This window comes from Medicago sativa, chromosome 3 (genome assembly GCF_051527215.1).
Source record: "Medicago sativa cultivar Bolivia chromosome 3, Bolivia_mono, whole genome shotgun sequence".
Classification (NCBI taxonomy): Eukaryota; Viridiplantae; Streptophyta; class Magnoliopsida; order Fabales; family Fabaceae; genus Medicago; species Medicago sativa.
Window position 1 is genome coordinate 36246489 of NC_140751.1, and position 24638 is coordinate 36271126.

The 24638-nt window shown below is 39.4% G+C and overlaps 1 long non-coding RNA gene across 1 annotated transcript; it reads right to left on the reverse strand.

Moving 5' to 3' along the window:
• Window positions 1-17968: 17968 nt before the first annotated feature.
• LOC146937395 (uncharacterized) lies at window positions 17969-20805 on the reverse strand. Its single transcript, XR_015033272.1, has 2 exons — window positions 20647-20805; window positions 17969-18270 (listed from the first exon to the last, which is right to left on the reverse strand). It is a non-coding gene; the product is annotated as an uncharacterized LOC146937395 (long non-coding RNA).
• Window positions 20806-24638: the final 3833 nt, after the last annotated feature.

The window sequence follows — 24638 nt, forward strand, 5'->3', positions numbered from 1 at the left end:
ATTAGCTATTGAATTGAGGAGCAAAAAGGTTTTGACACCTTTAGTTCCAAAAGCTCCAAAGAAGGCGGATGATGTAGTAGTTGAGGAGGAAGAAGATGATGTAGTAGTTGAAAAGATTAATGAGGGTGTAGTCGAAAAAGAAAATGATCATGGAGTAGTTGAAAACGAAAGGAAGAAAAAAATAGAGGGAGAAAAAAGTGAGAAGTTAATTGATGAGGATTCAATCTTGAGGAAGTCGAAGAGTCAAATCTTGAAAGATAGAGATAAACCACAAGTTATTCCATCATATGTGAAGCTTCCATACCCTCACTTAGCCAAGAAGAAAGAAAAGGATGAAGGTCAATTCAAGAAGTTCATGCAACTTTTCTCACAACTTTAGGTGAATATTCCTTTCGGTGAAGCTCTCGATCAAATGCCGTTGTATGCTAAGTTCATGAAAGATTTGTTGACTAAAAGAAGGAAGCCTAAGGATGATGAGAACATAGCACTTTCAGAGAATTGTAGTGCTATTCTTCGAAAGAAGCTGCCACCTAAGCTGAAGGATCCTGGAGCTTTCACTATCCCTTGTTCAATTGGACCGGTAGACATTGGTAAAGCTTTATGTGACTTGGGAGCAAGTATCAATTTGATGCCTCTTTCAATGATGAAGAAGCTGAAGTGTGGGGAACCAAAACCAACAAGAATGACCATTACTTTAGCTGATCGGTCAATCTCTTATCCTTTCGGTGTGCTTGAAGATGTGCTAGTCAAGGTTAATGACTTGGTGTTTCCAGCAGATTTTGTGATCTTAGATATGGCTGAAGATGAAGAAATGCCACTCATTCTATGAAGACCTTTCCTTGCAACTGGTCGTGCTTTGATTGACATTGAGAAAGGAAAGCTAATGTTGAGATTCCATAAGGAGCAAGTCGTGTTTAATATATTTGAGGACATGAAGCACAAAGATGAAAATCCCAAGTGTTACCGGATTGACATTGTTGAATAAATAGTTGAAGATGACTCTTGTGAAAATCAACCAACACAACCTCTCGAACGTGCAATTGTGAATTCTATAGCAAGTTGTGGTGATGATGAAGATCTTGAAGTAAGTGATTGTGTGAAGCAACTAGAACCAAGCAAGCAAGAGTTGGGACCGGTAAAAATAGAAGAATTAATGGGTAAGTACTCTATGGATGCTCCTATTGTGAGTGGAGAAGGAGAGATAAATCCAGAATTAAAAGAACTCCCTTCTCACTTGAAGTATGTTTTTCTCACTAAAGATGCATCTAAACCAGTAATCATTAGCAATACCTTGACACCTTTGGAAGAAGAAAAATTAATGAGGGTGTTAAGAGACAATCAAGGAGCTTTGGGGTGGAACATTTCTGATTTGAAGGGTATTAGTCCAGCTTATTGCATGCACAAAATACACATGGAGACGGAATACAAACCGGTGGTTCAACCTCAAAGGAGACTTAACCCAACAATGAAGGAAGTGGTGAAGACAGAGGTGCTGAAGTTACTAGATGCAGGTATGATCTACCCTATCTCAGATAGCTCATGGGTAAGTCCAGTTCACGTGGTACCCAAGAAAGGAGGAATGACGGTGGTGGCAAATGAAAAAAATGAATTGATACCCACCCGCACCGTCACTGGTTGGAGAATGTGTATAGACTACCGGAGGTTGAACACCGCAACAAGAAAGGACCACTTTCCATTACCATTCATGGATCAAATGATTGAGAGATTGGCTGGCCAAGCCTTTTATTGCTTCTTGGATGGGTATTCGGGGTATAATCAAATTGCAGTGGCTCCGGAAGATCAAGAAAAAACTGCCTTCACTTGTCCATTTGGAGTGTTTGCTTATCGAAGGATGCCCTTTGGGCTGTGTAATGCGCCGGCGACCTTTCAAAGGTGTATGCTCTCCATCTTCTCTGATATGATAGAGAAGAACATTGAGGTATTTATGGACGACTTTTCTGTTTTTGGTAAGTCTTTTGATCAATGCTTGTTCCATTTAAATGATGTACCTAAAAGATGCACCGAAACTAACCTTGTTTTGAATTGGGAAAAATGTCATTTTATGGTAACTGAAGGTATAGTTTTGGGGCATAAAATAAGTGCTAAAGGCATTGAGGTGGACCAAGCTTAGATAGAGGTTATAGAGAAACTTCCTCCACCCGTTAATGTTAAAGGAGTGAGGAGTTTCTTGGGGCATGCCGGTTTCTATCGGCGGTTCATAAAAGACTTTTCTAAAATTTCCAAACCCCTCTGTAACCTCTTGGTCAAAGAAAACGAGTTTAATTTTGATTCTGAATGTCTAAATGCTTTTTATTTGATTAAAAACAAGTTGGTGACTGCACCAATAATCATTGCACCCGATTGGGATTTACCTTTTGAACTTATGTGTGATGCAAGTGATTATGCTGTTGGTGCAGTCCTAGGCCAATGCAAGAACAAATTTTTCCATGCAATTTACTATGCAAGCAAGGTTTTAAATGAAAATCAAGTTAACTATTCCACCACTGAAAAGGAATTGCTTGCCGTAATCTTTGCATTGGAAAAATTTCGTTCTTATCTAATAGGCTCCAAAGTCATTGTTTTTACAGATCAAGCAGCTCTTAAATATCTCTTAACAAAAGGGGATTCAAAGCCTCGACTGTTGAGGTGGATCCTATTATTGCAAGAATTTGATCTTGAGATTCGTGACAAGAAGGGAGTCGAGAACGTGGTAGCTGACCACCTCTCAAGGCTGGAGAATGATGAGGTGACAAAGAAGGAGAAGGCCATCAAGGCCGAGTTCCCCGATGAACAGCTGTTTGCTATTGGAGAAAGGCCTTGGTTTGCTGACATGGCGAACTTTAAGGCCGACAACATAGTTCCTGATGATCTGACCTACCCTCAGAGGAAAAAGTTCTTCAAAGATGCAAACCACTACTTATGGGATGACCCTTATCTGTTTAAGTTAGGTACTGACGGTTTGATTAGACGTTGTGTTACAGGTGAGGAAGCACATAGTATCATGTGGCACTGCCATAGCTCAGCTTATGGAGGCCATCATAGTGGAGAAAGAACAGCTGCAAAAGTTTTGCAAAGTGGATTCTGGTGGCCCACCCTTTTCAAAGATTGCCACGATTTTGTCACAAGATGTGACAGATGCCAAAGGACAGGTAACATATCAAAGAGGAATGAAATGCCCCTAAAAGGAATCATTGAAGTTGAACCATTTGACTGTTGGGGTATTGATTTTATGGGACCATTCCCTTCCTCTTACTCTTATCTCCATATTCTAGTATGTGTTGATTATGTCACAAAGTGGGTTGAAGCGATACCATGTGTTGCTAATGATGCCAAAACTGATGTCAACTTCCTTCAGAAGAATATTTTCACTAGGTTTGGAACCCCTAGAGTATTGATTAGTGATGGGGGGAAGCATTTTTGCAATAATTTTCTTGAAAATGTGCTAAAAAGGTATAACATTAAGCACAAAATTGCAACTCCCTATCACCCACAAACTAGTGGTCAAGTAGAGGTTTCAAACCGACAGCTGAAACAACTTCTAGAGAAAACAGTTGCATCAAATAGGAAAGATTGGTCTAGGAAATTAGATGACGCACTGTGGGCATATAGGACAGCCTTTAAGACTCATCTTGGGTTTTCACCCTATCAGTTAGTCTATGGGAAGGCATGTCATCTTCCAGTCGAGCTAGAACATAAAGCTTATTGGGCCATTAAGGCCTTAAATTTTGATCAAGTAGCCGCTGGTAAGAAAAGAATTTTAAAACTTAATGAACTTGAGGAGATGAGGCTTAGGGCGTATGAAAATGCGCTCATCTATAAAGCCAGGACAAAAAGGTATCATGACAAATACTTAATGCCTAGGGATATTAACTGTGGACAACTAGTTTTGTTGTATAATTCCAGGTTGAAGCTGTTTCCTGGGAAGCTCAAGTCAAAATGGTCTGGACCATTCTTGGTCAAAAACGTGTCACCATATGGAGCTGTTGAACTAATGACACCTGAAGGAGATCGAAGTTTCAAAGTGAATGGACAAAGAGTTAAACCATACCTAGGTGGCGACCTACCAAAAGAAAGGGTGGGACTCATTCTTAAGGACCTCTAAAGATCCTTAGCAGTCAAGCTAGTGACGATAAAGAAGCGCTGAGTGGGAGGCAACCCACTAGATTTACGTTGTTTTCGATTCATGTTGTTTTTATTTTCTTTTTATGTCGAAGTCCATTGAACTTATTTCCCTATTGTAATTGCTCCTGCACTTGTTTAATTAATGAATTTGTTTTGTTTCATGTGACCTATTCCATTTTAGTAACAGTTGTTTGATGAAACGGTATTCCAAAAGTTCTAAAGGAGGGGTGACTTGATTTAAAGGCGAAGTGTACGGCGTTGCTAGGTAGTCACATACTCCCAGAAATCTCAGCCATAAGGTTCATTGCCAAATTTTGTTTTTCAATTTACTTATATTTAGATTAGTTTTCCATGCAACTACATTTCTAGAACTTGCATTGTTTCTCTATTATTGATTGGTCTTTGTTAATTACACACTGAGGCAAAAGTGCTTGGTCCTATGAGCCTTTTTGAAGCCTACCCTGTTTTAATTTGTTGAATTTATCCTTTCTTAACCAATTGTGAGCCGGTAGGATTAGAACTTTTTGTTCGGTGACAAACTACATTACAAGCCTAGAGACTTTTAGGACTTGTCCCTTAATGTATTTTCTGAGTTAAGGCATTATAGAATGTTGCTAAAGATTAAGTTTGGGGTTGCTATTGCAATTTGCAACCAACTAAGTTTGGGGTGGGGGTTCTAGAGAATAAGAGAACAAAAATGAAAGAAATCTGAAATTGCCATGCAAAATATACACAAAAATGGTGTATGAAAAAAAAAATGAAAATGAATGCTGAAAAAAGGGACAAAACATTGAAAATCCGAGTAACTTCAAACTCGATTGTCCCTAAATGTTAAAAATATTCTTTAGTACCTTTGCATTGATTGTTATTCCACAAGGTGAATGATTGAAGGATTGAATTTTGTGCTTTAACTTCCATAGGAATGCCTAACTCAAATTTTGTCTAGCCTACTTATCCAAATATATCCCACTTTTCACCTAATCCCCGTTATAACCCTAAAGACCTCAAAAGTGTGTAATGATATTGACTTTGATTGATGTTTAGAAACTTTTCAAGCGTATGGTAATATGTAGACCTGCATGTCGACTGGTAGAACCCTATTTCAATTTGATGTGAGGAGTTGTGAATTGGTGGATGCGAACAAGTCAAACTAGCTCATCTTTAGCTAGAAGGAGAATGAACTTTTGGGTACTATCGTTTTGTCAGGTAACTGTTATTTTACTGTCGTTTGTCACTGTTGCAAGCAAATTCCTTGAGGACAAGGAATGGTTTAAGTTTGGGGTTGTGATGACATGCTGTCATTACGTAAGTTTTAGGACTTATTGTGACATTTTGATAGAGTTCTCATGCAATTTATACTATTCTGGAGTGCAAAAAGCTGAAATATTGAAGTCTGTTTGAAGCAAATCGCGCCACGCCAATATACAAGGCGCGGCTAGAAGGGCGATTTCTTTAACCTTTTACCAATTCATGTATGTTTTAATTATTTCATTGATTATGCTATTTGTAAACTCGATTATGAGTAGCTTAATCTCTTAGAGATTAGATACGAGATGAATCTTTGTAACCCTAATTGACACATGTTGCTGTGAAACTCTATTTTGTTTATGAATTCAATTCTAGTTTATTCAATTCAATTGTTCTTAATGCTTTTTATATCTTGATCACATATAACTTGATTTTGTAAGAACGAATGACCACTGACCATGGCTTTCGACTTAGACCTAATTGAATTGTTCTAATAAACAGGGTTAGTCTAGGAATAGATAATCGTTTGTTAGTGATAATAGGTTAACGTTCAGTAAAACCTTCAAGAATTATTAGACCACCTAAGGAATTAGGGGCTGTAGTTTAAGAAGAGGGTCCTAACTCAAGGGATTGATTAGGGCTATTTTGTTAATCATCGTAAATTAGAAGAGGATTCATAACAAATAGGTGCAGTAGACCAATTAGGGGAACTTAGAAGATTCGAAGGATCTGATCTTATCTCTCTCATATTTTCTTAATCAAATCTTTATTTTCTGTTACTTGATTTAATTAAAATCAAACCAAATCTACCGCCTAGTGGCAAATCAAAATAAACTTTTATACATCCTATTATTATAACGCGATTGAATTATTGAAGTTAAAAACAGTCCTCGTGGGATCGATATTTTTACTGCTTCGATAGTATTTGGTGCACTTGCCAAACGTCTATCAGTTACCGATCCTGTTGTGCACACTGTGCAACAGGTAATCGATGTTGACACTCCGCGCGGACAAGACCCTATAATGGAGGCTATGAGAGAACAGTTAAGAGAGCTAGCTGGAGAGCTCCGTGAGGTCAAAGCTAGCCGTGGGAATGGTGTTTCTGCTAAAGATCGTGATCTATGCCTGGTATCCCGATTTGAGGTTCCTAAGAAGTTCAAAGTGCCAGATTTTGACAAATACAATGGATCTTCTTGTCCACATAGCCATGTCATTCGGTACGTACGGAAGATGGCCAACTATGCAGATAATGATGCGCTGATGATCCACTGCTTCCAGGATAGCTTGAGTAAAGACAATATCCATACTTTTGAGGAACTCGCTGCTGCTTTTGAGAATCATTATGAGTTTAACACCCGCTTGAAGCCGAATAGGGATTCTCTTAAGTCTTTGTCTCAAAAATCAGACGAAACCTTCCGTGAATATGCTCAGAGATAGAGAGGGGCAGCCGCCCGTATTTCTCCTCGACTTGATGAGGAAGAACTAACACAGACATTCCGGAAAACTTTGAAGAAGGAATATGTTGAAAGAATGATAGTCTCTGCACCAAATAATTTCTCCGACATGGTTACTATGGGAACTCGTCTAGAGGATGCTGTCAGAGAAGGCATCATTATTCTTGAAAAAAGTGAGTCCTCAGCTAGTGCGCCAAAGAAGTATGGTAACGGCCACCATAAGAAGAAGGAATCCGAAGTAGAGATGGTGTCCGGTAACCAGTCTACAGTTGCTGTCGCTCCTATTAATGCTGCTCAATTACCTCTACCCTACCAATATATGCAGTACTCTCAACATCCTTTCTTCCCACCGTTCTACCAGCAATATCCTCTGCCACCGGGTCAACCACCAGCGCCCGTTAATGCCATTGCTCAGCAGGTATAACAACAGCCTCCTGCCCAACAGCAACCTCCGCAACAACAGGGCCCTCGACCCATGCCTTATTTTCCACCAATACCAATGCGGTATGTTAATCTTCTCCCAACTCTACTTGCTAAAGGGCATTGCGTCACCAGACCAGGCAAGCCTCCGCCTACGCCATTGCCTCCCAGGTTCCGACAGGATCTCAGATGTGAATTCCATCAGGGCGCTCAAGGCCACGATGTTGAAGGGTGCTATGCTTTGAAGTATGTTGTAAAGGATCTAATAGACAGAGGACGATTGAATTTTGAAAATAGTGTTCCGCACGTTCTTGACAATCCACTTCCAGACCATGCAACTGTTAACATGATCGAGGCTTTCGAAGGAGTCTGTACTCTTGATAAGATTGAAATATCTCGGATTCCTCGAGAGGCTCCCACTTTAGATGTCCGTAATGTTGTTACTCCTTTGGTGCCGCTACATGTCAAGCTTCGCCACGCTTCCTTGTTTAGTCACGATCATGCTTCCTGTTCAGAGTGTCTTCAGAATCCTATGGGTTGTCGTATCGTGCAGGGTGATATACAGAGTCTAATGGACAACAAGCACTTGGTCACTAGTGACGTTTGTATGATTGTGCCAGTGTTTCATGATTTCCCTACCAAAAGTGCACCTTAGACAAGGGAAGTCAAACCCTTGGTGATCAGGCTACCTGGCCCGGTATCTTATGCCTCTACTAAGGCAATCCCTTACAGGTATGATGCAACTATGATTGAGAATGGAGTGGAAGTGCCTCTGGTATCCCCAGCTGCGGTTAGTAACATTGCTGAAGAAACTACAACTCTGAGAAGTGGAAGGGTCCGTCCACCCTTGTTCCAGAAGAAGGTTGTTACACCTGCTGCCACAGTAACTCCACCGGTTGCTCCTCCTGTTGACAAGAATGCTAGCCCATCGGGCCAGTCTATTGAAGAGTCTAATCTGGATGAGATTTTGAGGCTCATTAAAAAGAGCAATTATAAGATTGTAGACCAGCTGCTGCAAACTCCTTCAAAAATATCCATCTTGTCTTTGCTCCTGAGCTCAGAAGCTCACAGGAAAGTGCTGATGAAAGTACTAGAACAGGCCTATGTTGATCATGAAGTCTCCGTGGATCAGTTCGACGGAATAGTGGGTAACATTACTGCTTGTAGTAACTTGTGGTTTGGTGACGATGAACTCCCCGAGGCAGGGAAATACCACAACTTAGCTTTGCATATCTCAGTGCACTGTAAGACATTATATCCAATGTGTTGGTGGACACTGGATCGTCCTTAAATGTAATGCCTGAGTCTACACTGAGACAGTTGAGTCATCATGGAATTTCTCTAAGGGGAAGCAGTTATTTGGTTAAGGCTTTTGACGGATCTCGTAAGGATGTTCTTGGAGAGGTAGATCTGCCAATTACCATTGGTCCGGAGACGTTCCAGGTCACTTTCCAAATCATGGACATCAATGCCTCTTACAGTTGCCTCCTTGGAAGACCGTGGATTCACGATGCTGGGGCAGTAACTTCCACTCTGCATCAAAAGCTCAAGTTTGTGAGGAATGGTAAGCTTGTCACTGTACATGGTTAAAAAGCGTATCTGGTTAGCCAAGTGTCATATTTCTCTTGTGTTGAGGCCGGGTCCGCTGAAGGGACGTCATTTCAAGGCTTGACTGTTGAAGGTGCGGAACCCCGGAGAGCTAGTGCTACTATGGCTTCATTGAAAGACGCCCAGAAAGCTGTTCAAGAAGGGCAAGCTGCTGGCTGGGGCAAAGTGATACAGATTTTGGAGAATAAGCGCAGAGAGGGCCTTGGCTTCTCCCCGACCTCGGGCGTTTCAACAGGAACTTTCTATAGTGCTGGGTTTATCAACGCTATTGTCGAAGATGCTACTGAAAGTAGATATGTGCCTGTGTTTGTTGTACCAGGAGGCACCGTGAGAAATTGGGAGGCCGTTGATATTCCTTTAGTCATGCATACCTCCGTGTAATGTGTCTTGTTGCTCATGCTTTTTCTTTGTTTTCAAAATAACAATCCTTTCGCTCTGCCCAAGGTGAAAGTGATGTCTTTGTAAGGGCATGTTTGTTTCGGCATTGCCGTTATCAATAAAAGTTGTCGTCTTTTCCGCGACTCTTTGTTTTTTTACCTTTTAGTGCCTTTTTTGGAAATAATGGTAATGCCAGAAAAAACCAAAACGTCTTTATTTTCTTATTAATTTCAAAAATCTGCATGAAGAAACCCTTTTCTAAAATCATCCCAATCATATTATGCAGATTGAACCATAATAATAAACCCGTTGAACACAGTGACCCTACGGTTCCTCCAAATTTTGAATTCCCTGTATATGAAGCCGAAGATGAGGAGGATGATGAAGAGATACCGTATGAGATCACTCGACTGCTTGAGCAAGAAAGAAGAGCCATTCAGCCTCACCAGGAAGAGATTGAGCTCGTTAATTTGGGTACTGAAGAGAACAAGCGGGAGATCAAAATTGGTGTTGCACTTGAGTCAGGAGTAAAAAAGAAGATTACTCAGCTTCTCTGTGATTATCCAGATGTCTTCGCATGGTCCTATGAAGACATACCGGGTCTAGATCCCAAGATTGTGGAGCATCGGATACCGACAAGACCTGAATGCCCTCCCGTCAAGCAGAAATTGAGAAGGTCTCGTCCAGACATGGCTCTTAAGATTAAGGCTGAGGTGCAAAAGCAAATTGATGCGGGCTTCCTCATGACAGCTGAATATCCTGAGTGGATCACCAACATTGTACCAGTGCCAAAGAAAGATGGGAAAGTGCGAATGTGTGTTGATTATAGAGATTTGAATAAAGCCAGTCCAAAAGATAACTTCCCATTGCCTCATATTGATGTACTCGTTGACAGTACTGCTCAATCCAAAGTGTTCTCCTTTATGGATGGTTTCTCTGGCTATAACCAGATACGGATGTCACCTGAAGATAGAGAAAAGACATCCTTCATCACTCCATGGGGAACGTTCTGTTATAAGGTAATGCCTTTTGGCTTGATAAATGCTGGTGCTACCTATCAAAGGGGTATGACTACTCTGTTTCATGATATGATTCACAAAGAGATCGAAGTATATGTTGATGACATGATTGTGAAATCAAGTGATGAAGAGCAGCATGTTGTGTATTTGAAAAAGATGTTTGAAAGGTTGAGGAAGTACAAGTTGCGGTTGAATCCCAACAAATGTACATTCGGTGTAAGATCTGGAAAGATGCTAGGCTTCATTGTCAGCCAAAGAGGCATCGAAGTTGATCCTGACAGGGTCCGAGCTATCAGAGAGATGCCGGCCCCTCAAACTGAAAAGCAAGTCAGAGGTTTCCTCGGACGCCTGAATTACATTTCAAGATTTATATCTCACATGACAGCTACCTGTGGACCAATTTTCAAATTGCTCAGAAAGAATCAGCCTGTTGTATGGAATGATGAATGCCAGGAAGCTTTTGATAGCATTAAAGAATACATGTTGGAACCACCCATCCTTGTCCCGCCAGTGGAAGGAAGGCCTTTGATTATGTATCTGTCAGTGTTAGATGGATCCATGGGTTGTGTTCTCGGTCAATAAGACGAGACTGGAAAGAAAGAACATGCTATCTACTATTTGAGCAAGAAATTCACCGACTGTGAGACTCGATATACAATGCTTGAAAAGACCTGTTGTGCTTTAGCTTAGGCTGCCAAACGCCCGCGTCATTATATGGTGAATCATATAACTTGGTTGATATCCCGAATGGATCCAATAAAGTACATCTTTGAAAAGCCTGCTGTTACTGGAAAGATTGCACGTTGGCAAATGTTGTTGTCTGAATATGACATTGTGTATAAAGCTCAAAAGGCGATCAAAGGAAGTATCCTTGCTGAGCATCTTGCTTGTCAACCTCTTGATGATTACCAGCCGATTAAATTTGAATTCCCTGATGAAGAGATTATGTATGTGAAGAACCACTGATCAATGAAGGGCCGGATCCCAATAGAAAATGGGGATTGGTATTTGATGGTGTTGTCAATGCTTATGGTAAAGGGATTGGGGCCATTATTGTAACCCCGCAGGGGCACCACATTCCTTTCACTGCCCGAATAACTTTTGAATGCACGAACAACATGGCTGAATATGAAGCATGCATCTTGGGCATCGAAGAAGCCATTGGCATGAGAATCAAGCATCTTGACATCTACGGTGATTCCACGCTTGTCATTAATCAGATAAAAGGTGAATAGGAGACTCATCATGAGAAGCTGATCCCTAACCGTGACTATGCAAGACGTCTGTTGACATACTTTACAAAGGTTGAGCTGCACCATATCCCTCAGGATGAAAACCAGGTGGCTGATGCTCTTGCTACTTTGTCTTCCATGTTTCATGTGAACCACTGGAATGACATGCCCATAATCAAAGTGAAGCGTCTTGATAGACCCGTGTGTTCACTATTGAAAAAGTACCTAGTCAGACGAATGAAGATGTGAATGATGGAAAGCCTTGGTATTATGACATCAAACAGTTCTTGCAGAATCGTGAGTATCCACCTAGTGCTTCTAACAAAGACAGGAAAATGTTGAGAAGACTGGCTAGTAAATTCCTTCTGGACGGAGAAATCCTATACAAGAGGAACTATGACATGGTCTTGTTGAGATGTGTTGATGAACAAGAAGCTGAGAAATTGATGCATGATGTACATGACGGTACCTTCGGAACCCATGCTACGAGTCACACTATGTCAAGAAAACTGTTAAGAGCCGGCTATTACTGGATGACAATGGAGTACGACTGCTACAAACATGCTAAGAGATGCCACACGTGTCAAATCTATGCCGACAAGATTCATGTGCCTCCACACGCCCTCAATGTTATCTCTTCCCCATGGCCTTTCTCTATGTGGGGCATTGACATGATCGGAAGAATCGAGCCAAAAGCTTCTAATGGACATCGTTTCATTCTAGTAGCAATTGACTACTACACCAAGTGGGTTGAAGCTGCTTCCTATGCAAATGAGTGGTAGTGAAATTTATCAAGAATAACATCATCTGCCGATACGGTGTTCCCAGCAAGATCATCACTGACAATGGTTCCAATCTGAACAATAACATGATGCAAGCTTTATGTGAAGAATTCAACATTGAACATCACAACTCTTCTCCTTATAGACCTCAGATGAATGGTGCAGTTGAGGCCGCTAACAAGAACATCAAGAAGATTGTTCAAAAAAAAGTCACTACCTACAAAGACTGGCATGAGATGCTGCCATTTGCCCTGCATGGTTACCGTACCACGGTGCGTAGTTCAACCGGGGCAACTCCTTTTTCTCTTGTATATGGCATGGAAGCAATTCCCCCTCTGGAAGTGGAGATTCCATCTCTTCGAGTGATCATGGAAGCAAAATTGACTGAGGCTGAATGGTGTCAAAGTCGGTATGATCAGTTGAATTTGATTGAAGAGAAACGCATGGGTGCTATGGCTCATGGACAGTTGTATCAAGTGCGAATGAAGAACGCTTTTGACAAGAAAGTCCGACCTCGAGAATTCAAAGAAGGCGAACTTGTTTTGAAAAGAAGGATAAGCCAGCAACCCGACCCAAGGGGCAAATGGACACCTAACTATGAAGGTCCTTATGTTGTCAAGAAGGCTTTCTCTGGTGGTGCTTCGATTCTTACACACATGGATGGTGTTGAACTTCCGAATCCTGTAAATGCCGATATAGTCAAGAAATACTTTGTCTAAAAATGAAAAGAACAGCGTGGTAGGTCGAAAACCCGAAAGGGCGGCATAGGCAAAAATGCGCTTCCCGGTGGATCGAAAATCCGAAAGGGCGATCCAGGCAAAAGTTAGGGACAAAAAAAATGAATATGAAAAAGCTCGCTGAGATTGTACGCAACTCAGGCAAGAATGAGCGTCTCGATGAGCCGAAAACCTGAAAGGGCGGTTCATGCAAAAATGAGATTGATAATGAAAGACAAGTAACTATATCTGGCAAATCACCATCACCCCTTGGGGCATCTGCAGCTGTCAGTGATCGTCTTTGTTTTATCTTGGTTTTTTGGGTGTCAAACATTGATTAAGTTTGAACCTTTTTAACCTTTGATATCTCATTTTTTCTTGGGAAGGGAAAAATAAGGAAAAAAACCCTTGAGAATCGAGGTCCGGGAGTTGTTTTCGTTATGGGAAGGTGTTAGGCACCCATAACGACTATAGTATCCTATAGGAACCGTCTTTACTTCCTACACTCGCGCTTTATTTTTAAATGCTATTTAAAAATGTTATTTACACCTAAAGGTTTGCTAGGTTAAGAATTGGAGGGAGAAGAATGTGTTTGAATTTTTGTTTTATTGGACTTGGAGAAGTTTTGACTTCTTGCCTACGTACCCTTTTAAGGGATCAAACTCCATGTAGTTCTCTTCCAAAAAATGTTTTTGTTTTTGTTGGTTGGTTTTAATTTTGAAAATGGGATTTTTGAAGAATAAGAGAGAGGCCTCAAGGGCATAAGATTTTGGAAAATGTGAGGTGTGATTAGTTATTTTGCAAAAGGTCTAAGTATTTAGCAATTGTTTTATCATTTATTAAGAAAATAAAAGGGAAAATTCAATGGGATTTTGATCCCAAGGTTTCTTTGAAAAATTGTTTGAGTGAAGTTGTTCATATTTTTTGGGAAAGAGAATTTTTCTAAGTATCGTGGCTCCTAAGCATACATCTAAAGCATACATTCCCTAAACATACATCTAAAGCATCCATGTGATGTGTGTGCATGTGTCGGTGCTTGTGCCGGTGTACATCATTAGAGTCCATTGTCCTTTACATAGGCCCTAGTTTACATACTACTCCTTGCAAGAAATTAAAAGCATAAAGGAAATTACAAAATCCCTAAGTCTTTACATGCTAAGTCTTGGCAAAATTTAAAGTGCAAGAGATAAAAGCTAAGAATATAAGATGGAGGATGAGATGCTTATGGAATGAATGAAACATGGAGTAGAAGATTAGTAGCACAAGGTGTAATATGGTGAAAAATATAAGCAAGTAAACATCACAAAAAAGACTTCAAAATACACCAAAAACAAAGGTAAAATATACCTAAAATTTAGTCACAAAAGCAAAGCCAATACATGACTCCTAATCCTCCCATTTCAACAAACTTTCAAAGGTTTCAAATCAATTTTAAAAATGAGGATTAGAGGAAAGTATCAATCTAAACAATTATGATGCATTTTGGACCTATTTTTCACTTTAATTCCACATAGAACTATTAACATAACTTGTAAAAGAAGTAAGTCACAAATCAGCTCACAAAACAGTAAAACAACCACAAATTCAGAGGCATATATATTATAAAATTACACATCAAGTAGCACTATCATATATCAAAGTATTAGAATCAAGAACATAGCAAAACTTCACAAAATTTAACCAAACAAGTGAAAATATTAATGAGAAACATCACATATATTTTTTAACAGTTTTTACCATGCAAAAACATCACAAGAAACAAGTCTCAAGTATCAATATCAATCACAAGAACCTTCACACAATTTTTGGGAGTTTTAACAAGATTTTAACAAAATTAAAAGCACTAAACTAAACAAGAGATCAACATTTTCACATATATTTTCCTAACCAGTATTAACATGTAAAAATCACCAAGAACCAACAAAAATATCAAGAAAAGCATTAGGAAATTTTCTAGGAGTTTTATCATGCATTTTGAGGCAAACAGGGGTGTAAACAACAACATACAGTGTCAAAATAGCAAAAGTATAGAGCAAAACGAAATTTAACAGCAAGATTAGGCCCAAGCCCAAGCATAGGTTGGATCTGGATCACAGGAGGCCACAGGAGCCGTCAGATCGATCCAAACGGATCAGACCTAGATCTGACGGTGAAGATTGAAGGAAAGGTGAACCAGGAGTGAACCAGACCGGTTCACTGGTTATAAAAAGGTTTGAAACCAGTCTGGTTTCATTTCCTTTTCTCCTTTCTCTCTCTAACACAAACCTAGTGAGAGAAGCTCTCACTTCTCTCTTCTTCTCCGTTCACCTTCCCTGCCGGTTTCTGGAATGAAACGGCCGGAGAAGATGAAGATTCATCGGAATCTTCATCAACTCCGCCGTGAATTCCAGATTCCGGCGAGTCTTGAACTCCGATCTACATGGATCTAAACCCTAAACTACTCTATTTTTCACACTGATTACGAATATGAACTCTGATTTGGAAAATAAACGGTGAAACGTTGTAGATCTACGTTTCAAGATTCGGTTTTAACATTTTTTAATCTTTTTCAAAGTTTTTTGAAAGAAAAGGTCTCTAAATCATCGATCTACTTTGATTCACCGTTTATTCATATTTACAAACCTTCGTTGAGCTTTTTGCAATGAAAACGAGAAGGCTTTTGTGGTTACCTGAATTGAAATGGAGATTCGAACAAAGAAATCTTCGGAGTACTTCGTGATAGCTTCGAATCCTTCTGGTAAGTGTTGAACCGAAAATAAATCGGTGATTTTCTTTTTCAATCCTTCTTCGTCTCAACTTCGATTCTTTCTGTGATCGTATGAATTCGTCACTCACAGTGGCGAATTTGTGCTTGAATTGCAGAAAAACCGGTTCAATGATGATGATTCATGCTTGAATCACTGAGAACTGTGATGAATTCATTTGATTTTGATTCAATTTTGTGTTCTGGAAAATTAGGGTTTGGATTTGGGGATGAATGTTCTTGGTGTTCTTGAAAACGGTTAGGATTTTGATCTTTGATTCTGGAGAAAGAATGTGGAATGGTGTTTGTTGAGTTGGCGTGTTGTGAATGGAATTGGTGGCACTGTGCATTGATGATATGGCCTTATATAGACTGACATGTGTACTTGTGACCCAATAAAATGGTGACACCTGGATTGGACTAAGAAAGGCTCGGCCTTGGACTAATTCTGGATTGAGGACCTTTTTGCAATTTCTGGAAATTATGGGACTGACCTGCAATTATTTTAAAAACAAGGACCAAACTGCAATTTGCAAAAGAACTAAAAAAACATAGTTAAAAAGCTTTGAGGGACTAAAAATGCAATTTTAACAACTTGGAGGACTAAAATGAAAATAACAGAAAATAGGGACTAAAATGAAAATAATAAAATTTGTTAAAATTGGTAATTTGAAAATAACGTAAAGTGAAACAAAAAATAAAATCAACAAAAGGACTAAAATGAACCAACTACAAAATGAGGTACTTTAAAGTAACCTCTCTCTGTCAAAATTTTATGTGAAATGACCAAAATGCCCCCTAGGGACTAAATTGACCCAAAATGACTCAGATGCAATTTTTGAAAGGTTTTTTAACATGGAATTGAAACAAGGATCTATACCAATCAAATTGAAAAGACTCAGAGACCATTTACAGGGATTAAAATGAGTTTGAATGCAGGAAATGACTAAAATGCCCTTTTTCATGAATTTTTGCAAATAACATTGAAATAAAATGCAGAGAAATATGCAATTGATCAAAGACAATTTCAAATGACTTGATATGCAAGAAAAACCTTTTGGATGGCTTGAAATGCAAGAAAGCATAGACAAAATCACAATTGAAAAGATTTTTCAAAGCAAAATTGGCAGATAAAGCAGGGTAAAATATCAGTGTAAAACAATAGCAAATTGGCAATCTTTTAAAGGTCAAAGACCACATCAGAGATGAGAAACATTTTGGACAAGTATTTTTAGGTCCAAAATTAGGGTATTACAGCTGCCCCTATTTAAGTTTCTTTGTCCGGAGGGTCAGGAGACGAAGTCTTTGATTTGACGGGACGAAGATACTTAAATATTAACATTTGCACTGTTTTTGGACATAAAAATACACTCTCACGTTTGCAAAACATGAATGCCATGCAACATTTTGATTATGAATGCAAGACAAACAACTGGAGTCTACAGAGCATGTCATATCACTGGGGATCTAGGTAGACATTAACAGGGTAGACGAACCAGGGGACAACAGGTAGGTACAAGCTGTTCTTTGGAGCGAACTAGCCACTTGACCAAGTAATACAAACAAAAGGTGGGTACAAGCTGTTCTTCGGATCGAACTTGCTACTGGACTGAGGATGGAAGTACAAGACAGGTACAAGCTGTTCTTTGGATCGAACTTGTCACTTGACCGGAAATATAGACATATAGGCAGATACAAGCTGTTCTTTGGATCGAACTTGCTACTTGATCAATAACACAACATGCAGGCAGGTGCAAACTGTTCTTTGGATAGAACTTGCTGTTTGATCGAAAACAAAACATAAGCAGGGTACAAACTGTTCTTTGGATCGAACTTGTCGTTTGACCGAAAACACAGGCATATTAGCAGGTACAAGCTGTTCTTTGGAACGAACTAGCCACTTGACCAAAAATAAAACATATAGCAAGATACATGGGAAACTTGATTTAGCAAGATACAAATTGAGAGTAGATCGACATTGACTTGACTTGAAGATAGACATGACCATTATCGTTGGCCCCGAAGAAACTTTCACAGAGATTTTAACATAGACATCAAATTTGCGAGTAGAAACATGGCCAAGTAACTTTGGCTCACAGAAATTCCACAGGAATTTTCACATAGACGTAGACAGAGACTTTAACAGAGACATTAACAGAGGCATTAACAGAGACATTGAATTGATTTGGGAATTGTGTAACACCCTATTTCTAATAAGCGGTAAAACGCGCGAATATACAAACATATTCTAGAAATAGATGTTACGTCTTGAAATAAACCACAATACATACATGCATAAAGATCATGTCACATCACATAGCAGCGGAACATATACATATAATCCATAAACAACTCCCAATCTCAGTATAATAAAATATATCCTCCATATCTCAAATACAACAATATCTCAACTCCAAAATACATAATCAATAAAGCAACATGCAAGAACTATCCTAGATCAGAGCCCTAATCTAGACACTTGCAAATAAAGAGGAACTCCACTCCTCGGCATCATCAAGAAAAACAGACTAAGCATCCTGCACGCCGTCTACCCGTCCATACAGAAAGGTAGGCGGTCCACCACAGACCACTGAGGGTTAGCATTACATCATCATAATCCATCAAAGATTTAAACAAGAACATTGGAAATGAAAGATATATTCAAGAATACAGAATAACAAATCATACATGTATTCACAAGTATTCATGATTCTCATACCATTCCATATCATCATTCCAAGTTCATATCAACAAGTGTACCATACACGTATCACATATACATAAGCCTTCCTCCTAGAACACTAGCATCACATGATTATTATTATCCCCCATCACTTACATTTCAAGCTATCACATTATTATCATAGCATAACATGCATATTCAACCTCTAATCAAGTCATCAACAAAAGCTCATCATTTATCAACATCAATCAAGGAAAACATTACTCACTTCATTACTCATCTAGCATGCTTATCTCAACAAGTACAATTCATCATTTCCAAATTATAAGCAAGCAATCATCATTATCAAAGAAATCACCATATCATATGTATGTATATATACAATTCTCACCTCATCATTATTATCCAATTAATTATCATCAAATAGATTCATCAAGTGTATAAGTACAAACATTTAAGACATGCAATTAGAGCATAAATCAATTATTCACAACCATCCACAAAATTCACCAATGTACTTATACATCAATCCACACAATCACAACATTCACCAAATTTCACCAATACACAAATTCGCCAAATCATATATTCAATTACGACACAACTCATCAATTATTCAAATGCATGCAATGTTCTAGACTCTTCTCTAGATGCATGTGGTACCAAATCACCTCAAGGTCGTCACCTTCGATGCAACAAAAACATCGTACTCACCTCAATTGGATATAAAATCCGCCACCATCAGTCTTGGATATAAAATCCACCACCATCAGTCATGAATGCATGAACATATGACTCAACTACAAATGCATATGTTCACACAAACAATAATCACCTCACCATCACCAATACATGTATATATGCAATCATCAATAATTCACCACCAATATATCATATATACAATTACCAACAACATTCGAAAATCACACAACATAAAGTTGTCACATAATTACACCACCAATCATTTTCACATAACATATAACAATTCTCCATAAAGGATTCACAATTAATTGGTTCTCAAAAATCATCTTTAGTCAAGTTCGTCTCTCAAAATCATAACATTAAATTAATTGAACATTTGAGTCAAAACCAAGTAAACAAGCTCAATTGCCTATGTCATGTATTCTCACAAGTCACATATGCGTGTAATAGAGATTACATAAGCAATTCATCGGCCAAACACAACGAAATTATACGATTCACTAAGTTCGTCTCTTAATTAATTCATTTCAATGCCAAGCAACATAAGAACTCAATAGACCCCTTTAAACAAAGTTATTTCCTTCATAAAACACCCCTAGATTGTTAGGATAAAGCCCCTACACTTTGGAACAAGTTTGGAAGCAACTGGATTGAAGAAAAATGCATTTTTAGGGTTCCTTGTCAGACAGGATCGTGGCACGTGGGTCTCCCATCGTGGCACGATTTTTCCAGAGTCAAAAACACTGAAATTTCTGGTCACCATCGTGGCACGTTGGCCCCGCATCGTGGCACGTTCTTAGTTTGACAGACAACGCCAGATTTTTAACCTTCACGTTTTCGCGCATAAAAATCAAACCGTTAATCCGTTTTCGAAGCCGTTTTCGCCTACATTCTCCTAACACTTAGCTCTATCATAATGTACAAAAAAATTCAAGTTTCAACCATCCCAAAATCATTTTCCAAAACCTCGCATCACACTCATTTTTCAAAACGGTTAACGCTCGAATTTTCACACGAAAATCCCATTTTCTCCCAAACGACTCGACTAACAAAATCACAACATGAAAACAGAAATTCTACCAAGTTCAATTCATCCATCAACATCAAAAACTCAGCCAACAATTTCATATATCAAAATTTCATTTTGGCCCTTCACATGAACAACTTAACACAACTTCACAAATTTGAACCACAACAACAAATCTTATCATAATTCTCCAATTCATGATACCCAATGCATCAATTCATCAACAACACGTCTAACAACAACAACAACATCTAATCATGAAATCATCCACAATTTAACAACCACAACTTCATTCTTCATCAATTTCACACAAAATCATATCATATTCATATATATCCATTTTGACATACAAATTCAACAACAACAACACAATTATCATACAAATCATGTTCTCAAACATAACAACAACAATTATGCACGAATTTACATCAATTAAAACGAATTCATCAATTTCATGAAAATGGGTAAAAGAGAAAAGTTATGAAATTATGAGTGAAGCCTAACCCTCTTACCTTAATTCTCCACAATCACTAGCTAGTGCCTCACTTTAGCTCCAACCCTTGATTCTCTAGCCTCTTCTAGCTCTCTCTAGATCCTTCTCTTCAAAACCCTTTTTCTCCTCTTGTGTTTTCTCTCTAACTCTCTCTAATTGTGAAATGAAATGAAATGAAATGTTTGTAACCCTATCTCTTCACTAACATAAGTTTATAAAGGCTCACTTAATGGGCTTATCTCACAAACCTTAATGGGCCTAACCCATTTCTAATTCAACCTCAAAAATGTTACTACTCACTTACCGGTAAAATATAACACTAACGGTCACTTAACGGTAAATAAAATAATTAATACACTCTCCAATACTTAGTAAAATAAAACCCTCACTAAGCACTAAAAATAACCTTCGGCAAAAATTACAAAATTACCCCTGCCCTCAAAATGACCAAAATACCCCTGAGTCCAAAATGACTAAAATACCCATCTAACACCGAATTCTACGAACCCCAACCAAAAATACACACAGAGGCAATTAATCACATAAGAGCACATATAAAAAACACAAATAAATAATAAAATATATCTAGCGAAAAATCGGGCTGTTACAACTCTCCCCCACTAAAAAGAATTTTCGCCCTCGAAAATTACTTGAAGGAAACAACTCTGGATACGCAACCCTCATCCTACTCTCTGATTCCCAAGTGGCACTCTCACCAGTCGGTCCAACCCAAATCACTTTAACCAAAACGACCTCCTTGCCACGCAAACGCTTCACTTCACGATCCTCAATCCTAACTGGCCAAGTCTCAACGGTCAAATTATCCCTTACTTCCAAATCATCCACTTGGATCACATGAGACGCATCATACACATACTTCCTCAACTGAGACACATGAAACACATCATGAAGATTCGATAAAGATGGTGGTAACGCAATCTGATACGCTACAACCCCAACCTTCTCAACAATTTCAAAAGGACCAACAAAACGAGGAGTCAACTTCCGACACTTCAAAGCACGTCCAACACCGGTTACAGGATTCACTCTCAAAAACACATGATCACCAACCTGAAACTCAAGGTCTTTCCTCCTCTTGTCATGATAACTCTTCTACCTACTCTGATACGCTTTCATCTTCTCTTGGATCATCTTAACCTTTTCCGTAGTTTCTTGCACCACTTCTGGTCCTAACAAGGCACCTTCACCTGACTCATACCAACACAACGACGTCCTACACCTTCGACCATACAAAGCCTCAAACGGTGCCATTCCAATACTAGAATGAAAATTGTTGTTGTATGTGAACTCAATCAATGGTAAACATTTGACCCAACTGACACCTTGTTCCAAAACACAAGCCCTCAACAAATCTTTCAAACTCTGAATAGTCCTCTCCGTCTGACCATCAGTCTGGGGATGATAAGCAGAACTCAACCTCAACTTAGTTCCCAAAGCAACTTGCAAACTCTCCCAAAACTTAGAAGTAAACCTCGGATCCCGATCCGACACATTACTAGAAGGAATACCATGCAATCTAACAATCTGCTCAATGTACACCTCGGCCAACTTTGCCACAGACATACCGGTCTTGATAGGAACAAAATGTGCCGACTTCGTCAACCGATCAACAATCACCCAAATAGAATCAAAACCCTTAACAGTCTTCGACAACGCCCCAACAAAATCCATTGATATACTATCTCACTTCCACTCCGGCACAAACAACGGTTGCATCAAACCTGACGGTCTCTGATGTTCAATCTTGGACTTCTGACAAACCAAACAAGCATACACAAACTTTGCGATGTCCTTCTTCATTCCAGGCCACCAAAACAACCTCTTCAAATCTTGGTACATCTTAGTCGCTCCTGGATGAATACTCAAACTACTTCTATGACCTTCTTCCAAAATCTGTCTCTTAAGCTCAAGAACACTTGGCACACAAACACGATCACGAAACATCAAAGCACCGTTCTCATCCAATCTAAAGTCTCCACCTTTTCCTTGATTAACCAACACCACTCTATCTACAAGTTCCAAATCTTCCTTCTGACCATTCTTGATCTCCTCTAGAATATTACTTGTCAGCTTCAACATTCCCAACCTCACACCATCCGGCGTTAACTCACTAACCAAACTCAAGTCTCGAATTTGCTCAATCAACTCCAACTCTTTCACCATCAAAGCAGACATATGCAACGACTTTCTACTCAAAGCATCAGCAACAACATTGGCCTTTCCAGGATGATAGCTCAACTGGAAGTCAAAATCCTTAAGATACTCCAACCATCTCATCTGCCTCATATTCAACTCTTTCTGGTCAAACAAGTACTTCAAACTCTTATGGTCACTAAACACTTCAAACTTAGAACCATACAGATAATGCCTCCAAATCTTCAACACATACACAACAGCCGCTAATTCCAAGTCATGAGTCGGATAACTCTTCTCATTCACTTTCAACTGTCTCGAAGCATAAGCCACAACCTGACGATTCTGCATAAGCACGCCACCAAGACCCATCTTAGAAGCATCACAATACACAACAAAAGATTCCTTCGGATTCGGCAAAATCAACACTGGAGCTGACGTCATTTGTCCTTTCCGAGTCAACTGTGTCAATGGCAACGCCAACTTAGAGAATCCCTCAATGAACCTCCGATAATAACCTCCCAATCCAAGAAAGCTTCTAACCTCAAAAACAGACTTAGGTGATTCCCACTGCAACACTGCATCAACCTTCGACGGATCCACGGCGATACCACCTTTAGAAATCACATGACCAAGGAAACTCACTTCCCGCAACCAAAACTCACACTTCGACAACTTAGCAAACAACTTATTTTCCTTCAATCCTCAAATGCTCGGCATGCTCTTCTTCAGACTTCGAATACACCAAAATATCATCTATAAACACCACCACAAAACGGTCCAGAAAAGGATGAAATATCCTATTCATATATTCTATGAAGACACCTGGCGCATTAGATACTCCAAATGGCATGACAGAATACTCATAGTGTCCATACCTCGTTCTGAACGCAGTTTTGGATATATCTTCCGCCTTCACTCTAATCTGATGATATCCTGATCTCAAATCAATCTTGCTGAACACTTCCGCACCAACCAACTGATCCATCAAATCATCAATCCTCAGAAGCGGATACCGATTCTTGATTGTCACCTTGTTCAACTGCCGATAATCCACACACAACCTCATGCTTCCATCTTTCTTCTTTACCAACAACACAGGAGCACCCCACGGAGAAACACTCGGCCTAATAAACTGTTTCTCGAGCAACTCTTCCAACTGTTTCTTCAACTCACCCAATTCTGATGCAGACATCCGATAAGGCGCAATCGAAATAGGACTCGTTCCTGGAACCAAATCAATTGCAAACTCAACCTCTCTCTCCGGTGGTAACTCGGTAATGTCGTCCGGAAAAACCTCTGGAAACTCTTGCACTACCGGTAAATCACCAACTCCTTTCTCACCACTTTCCTTCAAGGAAGCAAACATCATGAACACACAAGCTTCACCATCCAAGGACTTCTTCACTTGCTCCGCGGTTAAGAACCTTCCACCTTCCTCAGCTACCGGCTTAGAAAACGTTATACTCTTGGTTAAACAATTAATGTTAACACCAAAAGTCAACATCCAATCCATACCAAAAATTACGTCCATAAGTTTCAACGGAAGACACACAAGATCCAACTCAAAATCTACATGAACCTTAACACAAACCACAACCAACTGAGCCTCTGCAGCCAAAGATACCTTCCCTTGCCAGACCCAACGAACCTGAAACAAACTGCTACTCCCCCACTACGCTCAAACCCAACTGAAAGAACGGAACAACACAACAAGTACCGACAGTACTCCCGTACATATCACATACAACAGGGAATTCAACAGGTTTTGGTCTGGACAAGACCAACCAGGCTCTGATACCAACTTGTAACACCCTATTTCTAATAAGCGGTAAAACGCGCGAATATACAAACATA